At 47.0% G+C, this 12,152-nt stretch overlaps 1 non-coding gene across 1 annotated transcript; it reads right to left on the bottom strand.

Annotated features, from left to right (window-relative positions):
* Positions 1-11,806: 11,806 nt before the first annotated feature.
* On the bottom strand, positions 11,807-11,936 carry LOC123829189. Its single transcript, XR_006787575.1, has one exon. It is a non-coding gene; the product is annotated as a small nucleolar RNA SNORA33 (small nucleolar RNA).
* Positions 11,937-12,152: the final 216 nt, after the last annotated feature.

Raw genomic sequence — 12,152 nt, 5'->3', positions numbered from 1 at the left:
AGCTCCTTGCTCCCCCTCCCATCCCTTTCTCTTTGGCTTCTCTTCCACCGGCCGCTGGGCCTCTGTCCGGCACCCCGCGGCCTCAGAGGCACTCGGGAGCATTCTCTCCGGAAGACGGGAAGGACGCAGTCCGGGAATGGGGGGGGGGGGGTACCAGCCCAGGACTGACCCCCCAGCACTAAACCATTGGATGGGCACTGGGGAAGTTTCGTAGGAAACAGTAGGGAGGCCACGGGGCAGACCAGTAGGCACAACTCCATCACGCTTTCCTTCCCGTTCCCAGAGACACGTGAGGGGGAAGACTTGGCTTCAAACCCGGGGTCCGGGTCGCACAGGGCTGGCGCAGCCCGCCGCCCTCACCAGCAGGCGCGGGGGCCAGGCCAGTGGCGGAACAATGGCTCTGCCCCGCCCACCAGCTCCGCGGAGCTAACCCGGGACGGCTGAACTCGCCGGAGCTCCGGGCCGGCGGTGGAGCAGACGCACTCGGGTTCACCTATGTGTAGACCTGCACGCGCGCACGAGGTTCGGCCCGTAGACACGCCCAGCAGGGTCCGTCACCGCTGGACACCAGTGAGCCATCCCATTCCTCTGCCCACCTTCCAGAGCGTGGGAGGGGTGTTTTGGAGATTCTTCGGGTTGCAATTTTGAAATTGTTTTCATGGAAAAAAAGGCAGGAAGCACAGACATGCGCTTTCGCCCAGAAGCAGGAAAAACGGCTGTATGGAGCACGGATAGCCGACGGGTGTGGAGATACCACTGCAAGCCAGCTCACAGGAGTCATTTTATTATAATCCTCACTGTGACCCTGTGAGGAGGATAGTCCATTCTTCATCCCCCTTTAAGAGGGGAAAAGTGAGATATGGAGAGGTTAAATCACTTGCCTGTAGTCACAGCAGCCAGTAAGTGGCGGCGCCAGGAGTTGGGCTCAGAAGTGTGATGCTCGAGTCCAAACTCGTATTCCCTGCGGAGAACCCTGGGTTCTTTTTTTTTTTTTCTTTAAGTATATTTTATTGATTATGCTATTACAGTTGCCCCAATTTTTCCCTTTTGCCCCCTCACCCAGTACTCCCCTTCCCTCCAGCAATCCCCTGCCCTGCACTTAGTTCAAAAATCATGACTATCAACTGAACCTAAACGAACAAACAACAAAATTGAGCAAACAACCAGAATAGGAATGCAATGACAGATACGGAGATCATTTGGAGAGTTATCAGCTGAGAGGGGGAAGGGAGAGAATAGGGGGAAAGGTGCAGGGATTAGGAAGCACAAATGGTAGGAACAAAATAGACAGGGGGAGGTTAAGAACAGTATAGGAAATGGAGAAGAACCCTGGGTTCCTGAGAAGCTCTGACCTCACTGACCTGTCCCTCATGTCCCCCTTCCCCCTCTTTTCCAGGCCTGTGGGAGTCATACTGTAGGAGTAAGCTGAGAACCAAGCAGGCTATGCATTCTCCCAGCCTCCGCACCCTATGCCTGTGCCTTCCCAAACAATATCCAGAATACTTCCTCTGGAAAGAGAAGAAAATAAGGACTCGTGTGCCAGCGACTGGTCTCTCAGGAAAACAGGCACCTGGGATTGCTTGGGAGGAGGACTGAGGGGTTCCTTGCAGGCCAACTCTCTGGTCAGTCACCAGGTACCTCCATTCCAATCTTGGCTCCCTGTCCAGTGCAGAACTTTCGATTGACACTAGATGTTTTCTTTTTTTAAAATCCTTGCCTGAGGATAGGTTTATTGATTTGAGAGAGAGAGAGGAAGGGAGAGAGTGAGACAGAGAAACATGGATGTGAGAAACATCAGAAGCATCAATCCGTCGCCTCCCTCAGGCACACGGACCAGGGATTGAAGCCGCAACCTAGGCATGTGCCCTGACCAAGAATCAAACCCTCAGTCTTTTGGTGTGCCAGATGACACTGCAACCAACTAAGCCACCAGGCCAGGGCGAGCCTAGATGCTTTCAGATATAGACAGCTTATCTTCTTATGGCTCAGAAATGGTTGGCATGTGCAAGGGAAGTCTACTTCTCTTCAGGCTTTCTCTGCATGTTGGGTTTGCCCAATTCCTTTGCTTTACAAGGGAGAAGGTTCAGGGTTTTTCTGTGGGTGCACTTTTCATTGTGGCTGCAGGTGGCTTTACCATTGAGGCCAGCTTTCTTTCTCTTTAACTGCCTCAGCATATTTGACCTTGTTTCCTCCAGACCCTGGACTTCATCAGGGAACAATCTGAAAAGTCAAGGTTCTCTGGAAATGGCTCTCCTCATTACTTAAACTCTGATAGATATCACTGCTGGCATACTTAGTGCTGGCATGCATGCACACTTAAGCCAGGTGCTAGTAATAATTCATTTTCTCCCAGAGAAAGGGAAGTCTGGCCAAGACACAAATGTAGAAGTGGGGTATTTTGCTCCTCTCTAAAAAGAAGATGCTACCTTGTGGGGCACACTTTCTGGGAGTCCAGGAAAGGTCTGGACTGGGGAGAAAGTTTCAGGGAGAAATGGTCAGAGCCCATCTCATTGTTGAAAAATGTGATAGAACCTGACCGGTTCCCCAGCTTGGGCTTCCTCCCTGAAGTTCATCCAGGGCATATCACATGGCTCTGAATGTGTCACCTATTACTTTAAAACTCTCCGTACCTTGCTACTGCCCAGGAAATAGGGCTGCATGGTAGAAGGAATATTATGAGAAAAGCATGAACTTGGGTGTGAAGAAGTTATTAAGTCAATGGCAAATTAGAAGTTATAAATAAGTACAGAATCAATAGTTGAATACCATGGAGTTTACATATAAGATGATAAATAGTTTAGCATATAAGAGGAAAGTACGAAGTATGCTTGGGAGATGGAGGTTGGAGCTACAAACCTTCTCCTATGAAAAGAGGCACACCCTACCATGGCAGTTTTTAAACTTTATTTTGACTCTTAAACTTAAAAGAGCAGGAAGAAACAGACCCCCTTTAGCCATCTTAACGTAAATGAGGTGTCAGTAGCAACAAGCCACAGAAAACCATCTCCCTGTTCATTTAGCCCATCTCAAGTGTTTCTGGGCCTGGTTATGATAGGCAAGGAACTGTTCATATTCAGGACAGAGTCAGGAAGGCAAATCTCTGCTTGGAAAAGTTCTCTGGTTCACCCCATTCCTCTGGGTGTCCTGGTTTTCCCGAGCCTGGAAGCCCTGAGGCTGTCGTCCCCTGAGCAGCCAGGTAGCACCTAGACCCAGAAGGGTATTTCACTGCAACAGTTTGCCAAAGTGGCCACCATTTCTCAGCTCTACCCTTGGGAAAGTGGCACGGCTTTTTTTTTAGGCCTCACCCAAGGATGTTTATTGATTTTAGAGAGAGTGGAAGGGAGAGAGTGAAGCACTGAAGTGAGAGAGAAACATCTGTCAGTTGCCTCTTGTATGCACCCCACAACCTAGGTGTGGGCCCTGAAAGGGGATCAAACCTGCAACCTTTCAGCGTGCGGGATGACACTCCAACCAACTGAGCCACCAACCAGGGCAGTTGTCACTACTTTTGACATCAACCTGATGAACACATAATTTAGAATGGAATGATACAGCGTTTGCATGAATTTCAGCCACCACTCTTTTCTCCTTGATTAGCATAGAAAATTTAGAAATGTTTATGCTGGGGGGGAGGTGAAACTACCTCAAATAAATCATATGAGAGTATATTTATTTGGTTTCCTGAACTGGGAATTTGTTTCCCCTTGGAGCAGAGATCACCTCCACTCCCGAGGCCCTGGTCATACAGCGGCTCTTGTGTGACAATAGTCCAACCAACACGCTGACTTGGATTCTAAGTTTGTTTCTTGGTCAAGGGGCAGAAAAAGAAACAAAACATCCCAACCATCATCATGGCAAAACGTTAACCATTGTTATATATAACAGGCTCATACAGACTGATAAACTTAGCTGACCCTCAAAATGATAGCGGAGCCAAGGAACCAAGCGGGCACTTGTAGGACATAGATGGCAAACAGACACTTAAAACATGTTAAGCTTTACTAATTATTCAATACAAAATAATAATGATATGTAATTTGTCACTATCAAGGACTTGAGCATATTCAGGTTTTGATAGGAGGATAAATTGATTCACAGACACATTCACCATAGCATTATTTACAATGTTAAAAATGTTGCCATACATAATATTATAAAAACTATGAACTATGATACAGTTTTATGCAGCCAACACCAACACAAATATTGTGTAAGAAGCATTTCTAATGATTTAAGAATGGGGTCATGCTATAATGGTATCAATGTAGGACAAAAACTTATCAATTTGCCCTCTTCTGTGAGTTTCCATTTCCTCACTTGTAATATCAGGATAGTAATATTTGTTTTGCAAAATTGTGACAGTCACGGGCATGGGAAGTACAACACAGGGAATACAGCCAGTAACATTGTAATTCTGTAAGGTGTCAGATGGGTGACCGCTTTCTAAGTTATGTAGATGTCTAATCACTATGTGGTACACCTGAAACTAATATAATATCGCATGTTAACTGTAATTAAAATTTTTTTAAATTTTGCAGATCGCCTCTAAAAAACCCCCAAATTGTTGTGAATGTTAAATAATGTATTAAGATGAGTAATACACTGTCAGGCATACAGTAGGTTGCAGATGTGGTATTCAAAGTGCTCCGTGATTTGTCCCTGAACTTCCTGTTTTGGCTTTAATTCACACTACCTGCTTGGTGTAACTTACATCTTCGTCAAACTGCTCTTTTACTGATTTCTAAACATGTTCCTTTTTCCCAACATTTTCCCCCTCTGGGTCTGTCAAAATATTACTCATTCTTCAAGGCCAAATTCAAGCTCTGTTCCTCTCTTAAAGCCTCCCCTGATTTTCACCATTGCTAAAACATGCTCTCTCTTTATCTCGGGCCTCCGGAGAGCTCACTCCATTGTTTACAGTAATTCTTACGCAGACTTAAAAAATAATCACCTGCATGTGCCTTACTTCTTCTATCAAAGTTTAAGCTCTTTGAGACAGGACCCTGCTGCCAAAATTGGTAAGTAAATTTAGAAAGCTCAAGGATACAAAGCCAATATAAAAAATTATTCTATTTTATATACTACTACAGAGCAATTAGAGAGTGAAACTTAAAATACACTGTTTGCAATGCATAAAAATATCAAATACAAAGGAATAAATCTAACAACATATAGAGGATATCTACTCTGAAAACTATAAAACATTGCTGAGAGAAATTTTTAAATTCTTAAAAAAAGGAAGACATGTTATGTTTATGGATACGAGAACTCAATGCTAACTTGCAGAATTACTCCCTATAAAAATCCAACAGGTTTCTTTGGGGAAATAAACAAGCTGCTTCTAAAATTTAAGTGGAAATGCAAAGGGTTTAGAATAGCCAAAATAATCTTGGAAAACAAAAACAAAGTTGGAGGGATTAAACTATTTTATTTTAGGACTTGGAATAGCCAAGAGAATGTGGCATTAGTAAAAGTGAACAGAAATAAATTAGTGAAACAAATTAGAAATTTCAGAAATACACCAAGACGTACATGGTTAACTGATTTTTAAATAAAGATTCCACATCAATACATGTGAAGGGCAAAGTCTCTTTAACAAATATTTTTGGAAAAAACTGATATCCACATGCAATAAATAAATCTTCACCGGTAGCTTACTCGCTCATAAAAATTAATTTGACAAGGGCCACAGAGCTAAAGGTAAAACTCACAATCATAAAGCTCCTATAGTAAACCAGAGGAAAATATCTTTGTGACCTTGGGCAGGCAAAGATTTTTTGGAGAGAACACAGAAGCAATAAACATGGGGAAAATGGATAAATGAGACTTCATGAAAGTTCAAATGTCCTGCGATCAGAAGGAACTATTCAGGAAATAAGTACACAAGCCGGAGAATGGGGACATACATCACAGCACAGAAAAACACAAATGACTGAATAAAAACTGGCAGAAGACTTGAACAGACATTTCACAAAAAAGATACAGAAATGGCCAATAAGCACATAAAAAGTTGCTCCTTGTCGGTCTTCGACGTGACGCCCAAAGCATAAGCAACAAGAGAAAAAGTGGATAGACTGGGTGGGCAGCATCACGAAAGAGAAAAGACAACTCGCAAAATAGGGGAAAACCTGTGCATGTCACACATCTGCTTAGAGACACACCTAGAACACAGAAAGAATTCTTACAGCTCAATAGAGAAAAGAAGAACTACCCAATGAAAAATTGAATAGGTATTTCTCCAAAGAATATTCAAAAATGGCCTAAAAGCACATGAAAAAATGTTCAACATGGCTAGTCATCAGGGAAATACAAGTCAAAACCAAACGAGATACCTTGTATGCACTAAGGTGGCTACATTAAAAAGGACAGGTGCTAACCAGTGGTGGTGGTGAGAATGTGGAGAAATTGGAGCCTTCCTTCCCTGCTGGCAGGAATATGATATGCTACAGCCACTTTTGAGAACGGTGTGACAGCACCTCAAACTGCTTATGATTTTGTCATAAAAGAGTTTGTAATAACAGAGGGGCACTATTTGTGCCGGGCCCCATACAAGTGTCAAGATTCATCAAACCAAACACTTATGACCTGCTCATTTTATTGTATGGTAATTATGCCTCCTCTTAACTAGGGAGGGTTGGAAGCCAAAGTATGAGCCCAGGAGAAGGACTCCTAAAATGTGCTTCCTTCATTGCTGTAAGTATTTATTAAGCTCCTGCTGTGGAGCAGGCACTGTTCTGGGAGCTGGGGACACTGGCTAGTGAGCCCCATGTTCTCACCTCCTTGGAGTTCACATTTTGGGGGGATGAACAATTAAAGTAAACAGATACATAATATAAGGTGAAGGGAAACAAGGATAAAGGGATTTAGAGTAAATTGTTTTACTAAATGCCGAAACTTGGGAGATTCTAGGCATCATCTTTGCTCAGGAGGAACCCAAAGTTCGTTTTCTTTCTTTCTTTCTTTCTTTCTTTCTTTCTTTCTTTCTTTCTTTCTTTCTTTCTTTCTTTCTTTCTTTCTTTCTTTCTTTCTTTCTTTCTTTCTTTCTTTCTTTCCTTCTTTCTTTCTTTCTTTCTTTCTTTCTTTCTTTCTTTCTTCCTTCCTTCCTTCCTTCCTTCCTTCCTTCCTTCCTTCCTTCCTTTCTTTTCTTTCTTTTTCTTTCTTTCCCTCCCTTCCTTCCTTCCTTCCTTCCTTCCTTCCTTCCTTCCTTCCTTCCTTCCTTTTTAAAAAAATTGCTACCCACTTGCCCTAGAAGTCTGATGCTTTGGTGTTTGTGACTAATAATTCTCCTCACTGAGTTATGACCTGGCCGGGACTTTTTGACTCCACTCTGGGCCCAAATATGGTAATCAGGGCTTGTCCTCGGGATGTTTCCAGGGCTGGGCCCACAGTCTCCCACAGGTGGGGTTAATTTCTGGAGTTTGCTTGCTGGGGACAGTGTTTAGACAGAGCTTGCCCAAGGGGTCACAAGGCCTCTTGTCCCATCCTGACCTCTGCAAGGGGTGAGGGTCTTTCTGAGGAATTCTGTGGCCTAGCTCTCATTTGCTTTTGCTTACCGTCACAATCCTAGCAGCTGAACTCTGTCCCTAGTACCTGCGCTGGTGCATCATCTGACCTCTGTCTCACAGGAACACCTGAGGAAGGGAAGACAGTTGGAGGTATTCTCCGCCTCTTCCCACTTCAAAGGAGGCAATGCGTTGATTGCTCTGTCAAAATTTCCTTCTATCCGCAAGGAAAGGATGTGACCCCAAGCAGGCCACTGCTGAGGGGGAGAGAGAGAAAGAGAGAAAGAAAGGGAGGAAGGGAGGGAGAGAGAGAGCGAGAGAGTGCTATCTATGCCTTTTGAATGTGGAGGCCTCTCTTTAATGATCTCTCAACTCCAAGCGTGATTTGGGGTTCCCACTCTAAGCAGCCCAGTGACAGTGCACTGGACTTCCCTAGGATGCCATGATCTCTCTGAAGGAGAGTTGGCCAAGCATGGGGGATGGGGAGGACGGCCCACTCCCAGAGCTTTCAGATGGAAGCAAACTGGTGGGGTGTTGTTGCTGCTCTCTTTCTCACCTCCTGTGGCTGTGAGTCACTGTCACCTGCAGAACCATCTACCATGTCCATCAAGATGTTCCTTTTCATTGCCCTGGCCCCATGGCTTGGTCGGTTGGAGTGTCGCCCTGTACACCAGAGGCTTGCAGGTTCGATTCCCAGTCAGGGTCCATGGCTGGGTTGTGAGTTTGATCCCCAGTCAATCCCTGGCCAGGGGTAAGGTGTGGGGAGGTGGAGGTGAGGGGAAAGGAAGGTGTTGCAGGTTCGATCCCTGTTCACCCCTGGTCAGGGTGTGTGGGGCGGTTAATAGATGTTTTTCTCTCTCTTCCTTTCTCTCTCTGGAGTCAGTGAATATGTCCTCAGGTGAGGATTTTTACAATTTTTTTCAAGGCGTTCCCTGTTATGGACTCTGACCTGGCCTAAGCAAGGGTTTTGAAATGCATGGGCACACTCTGTCCATTAGGTCTCTCTGCTTCCTGGGTTCGTGTTGAAGCCCCCAGAACCCTGGGCATTATGATACTGATGTTGCATTGTTTTGTGGCCAACAAAAGTCATACCCTTTGTGGGTTTCAGTTTCTTCCCCTATGTCACAGTAGCAAGGGGTGACATAGTAGCCGACCGCGCTCACGAAATAAGCTGACACTTGAGACGATGGAAAAGAACAAGATTCCGGAGCCTGTTTCTTTCTCTTCCAAATGCAGCCTCTGACTTGCTCTTTCAATGCTCTGTCCCTCAGCCTCTCTTCAGAGAAACAGGGTGAGCCTTCAGTCACCATGCATGCCCCCACAGCGGGGAGTCCATCCAGGTAGCTCTGGTCTTCGGGGGGCTCGGGGAAAGGAGGAGCAGCCCTGTGATGGGCTTTCCACATAAGTGACCTTCGTCCCAGGAACTCACGGGATTTTCATGAATGCCTACTTGTGACATACAGGCCCATGTAGGGGAAGAGTTCTGGCTTCTTTTTTCTCTTTGTTTGACACGTCTGGGAAGAGGGAACTTAAGCACACATGCCTGGGACTACGGCATGAAGGTCTTTGTGGAACATCTATCTTGAAGGTCTGTGATTGTCCCTAGCCAGCTGTCAAAAGAGAGGTAGAATGTTCCCAGGTCTTCATGCTACCTGGCCAGTCCCCTTAACATGCCCCTCCTTTTGCCCTCTGGGCGCCCTGCAAGGAGGGGCCGGCAACAACCCTAAGGCTCTGAGCCTGGGGAGGTAAGGCTTGCAGAAGGACATGCTGTGAGCCCCAAAGGTGCTCAGGGACCTCCGGACTGTCTGCTGCCCCAGCTGCGCTCCAAGCTCTGTCCTTCCTTACCTACTCTTCTCTCATTCTCTTCCACTTAGTCACACAGATCTAAGCCAAACTTTGCTTGTATGTTAAGTAAAGATAATACATGCCCTTGAACTAAGGCCTTACCCCATGAGTGACAGAAGTAGGCCCATCTCCTCCCCCATAACTGACAGGTACTGGATTAAATGTTCTCCAAGCCACTGTCACTTCAGTCCCTCCATGTCCTGAGATTAAAGTGCCACCTCGAGATAAATAAGCACACCAAGACAAGTTGTGATCCAAGCAGCCCCACGCAGCTGTCCCTCCACACTGTCGATGGCACCATGGTGTAAGGGCAACAGGATAGAGCTTCACGGGCTGTCAGAACCTACCTCGGGCTTTTCCGAGGGACAGAAGTGCAATGTGAACATTGGCAATTGTTCACGAGGGCAATGTGAACAAGGAGTGGAAACCAGCCCCTAGGTCTGGGCCAGTGTTTGCCCTGCTATTTCTCTGTGCCAAGAGAAAGGAGCAGATTCCCCCTGGCTGTGGCCACTTCTCTGTCTCGTGGTCCAAGCTAGAATCATTGACTTCCCCTCCTCTTGCCCGGAGGAGACAGAACTGGGCTAGTCTGCCCTTCTGGATTCTATCTGGGCATGACTGGCTTCTGGAGAAGTTTGAGTGAAACAGAGGATGGGGCCCCCACATCTCCACGAATATATTGGTTCACTCACTCAGCAAATGTTGAGGTAACACCACATAGACCCAGGCACAGTGTTAAGCGCTAAGGAGGTCCTGAACTTTGGTAGTTCAGCATAGTGGAGAATACTACCTTGGGCGAATCAGGAAAGACTTCCTGGAGGAGATGACAGTGCTAAATCTGAAGGTGCTGTTGGGATGTAGATGTGGAATAGGGCAGCTGACAAGTTAAGAGGCCCAGAAGAAGGAAAGAGACTCTAAATTGATACGTCCCTGACTAGAACCCTCAAATATGGCTCTTCCTGGGCCCCAGGCCAGAGAGATGGTGTGGCAGGTCTTCTGCTGAGTGACCCTGGTTGAGAAGGGGCCAGTGCATTTGTCCAGCCAGCTCCCTGTGTTACCACGCTGTGCAGAGAGCTATGACCTACCTGTCTCCCATGCCGCTCCCCCAGGTCGTCCCTGTCAAACGCAAAACAAGTGTGTGCGCGCACTTGCACACGCTGGTGCCTGTACCGGGGAGGGGCTTCTACCAGGTTATTACCACCTCTATCTCTGACCTGGGTGTATGCCTGCAAGTTGAGTAGTGCCCGTGACCAGGAGCAGTTCATCTCTTGGGGCAGGAACTGACTGGGCAGGCAGAGACAGAAGTCTTGGGGCCACGGCCAAGCTGGCGATTTCTGTGGTGGCTTGACCTCCCACAGGGAAGCTTTCCCCAGCCTGGGAAGCCAGCCACACCCCAGAGCATTCAACCCAGGATGGACATGCAGAGAGGACAAGCAGATACAGGCCCAGGGCCTCCAAGAGACAAATGAGCTGAAAGGAAAGTCTTCTTGCTCTGACTGAGCCAAAGTGGGGAGAGGAAAAGGATGCCCCAGCTGCCTTTATGGTCAGACAGGTACACCCCTTTGCTGTTTTCTGTAGTTGCTAAAAGTGTCCTGAGGGAGGTCACAACGATCTTTCAGAAGTTCACACCAGGGCACCCCTCTCTCCCATATGTGACCTTAGCCAATCCCTAGCCCTTCACCTCCTCACTCTGTCCCTTTCCTCCCCTCTTTCCCTCCCCACAAGCAGGTCCTGGCCAGAGTTCTCCCCCTCCACCCAAGGCACCCTTTCCCCAGCCATCTAGCCTCCTGCATTGGGTGCAGTACAGTCAGCCCACTCTCTCCTGGCTTTCCCTTTGCCCGACAGCAACCTCTTCCCCAGTCACCTAGCCTCCTGCATTGGGTGAGTATAGTCAGCCCACTCTCTCCTGGCCTTCCCTTTGCCCGACAGCAACCTCTTCCCCAGCTGATGTCACCCTGCTTTGCACTAGTACAGCAGCTGATCGGGGCTCAGCAGGGTTGCAAGGTCCAGAGGGCAGTTGGCTGTGTTCAGAGCCAAGCTTCCTTCTGTGTCCCAACCTTCCCCTTGCCCATTCCCCAACTCCTCTAGCCTTTCCTGGCCAAGTGTCTGCTGCTCTTCCATTCTACCCTCGGAGCCAGCGTGTCCTCCTGGGGATTGAGTGTTGACTGAGCCCTCCACATGCCCAGGGGAAAGTCAGTTCATTCCCTCCCAACCCTGTGGGAGGGAGAGCGGAGCCAGAGTTCTGGGCCCACCCCTGGGGAGCGCACAGATCTCTGAAAGAAACAGGACAAAGCACAATGGCCAAGCCAGCAGGATAGTATCTGATAACTGCAGAGGGTAAACATACCATATTAAGTGGGGTGCGGGGGTGCGGAAGAGTGAGGGGCCCTTGCTTATTGAGAGGCCCCTAGAGTTAGGGGAAGAGAAAATGGGCTTGAAATATGCTTGTTTAGCATTGTTTTTCTTTTAGCAATCTTCAGAGAGCTAAATCACTTCAGTGTCTTTAAGGCTGGAAACATGGCTTCACTATTGCCAGCTTTCTCCAAATTCCTGCAGAAACACATTCATGTAAGCAAACTCACTGGCTGGTTTTCACTTGGCTTTTTTTTTTTTAATTCTCACTGAAGATATGTTCTTATTGATTTTACAGAGAGAGAGAGGAAGAGAGAGAGAAAGAGAGAGAGAGAGAAACATCTATGTGAGAGAGAAACATTGATCCGTTGCCACCCATATGCATCCCACACCCCGACTGGAGATTGAACCCAAAACTTATGTATGTGCTCTAACTGGGGATAAAACTCACAACCT

Source organism: Phyllostomus hastatus, unplaced genomic scaffold (assembly GCF_019186645.2).
Source record: "Phyllostomus hastatus isolate PE091 unplaced genomic scaffold, TTU_PhHast_1.1 phas_scaffold_1066, whole genome shotgun sequence".
In the NCBI taxonomy this organism is placed as follows: domain Eukaryota; kingdom Metazoa; phylum Chordata; class Mammalia; order Chiroptera; family Phyllostomidae; genus Phyllostomus; species Phyllostomus hastatus.
The sequence above is the reverse complement of the archived record's forward strand: the minus strand, read 5'-3'. Positions and strand labels throughout refer to the sequence as shown.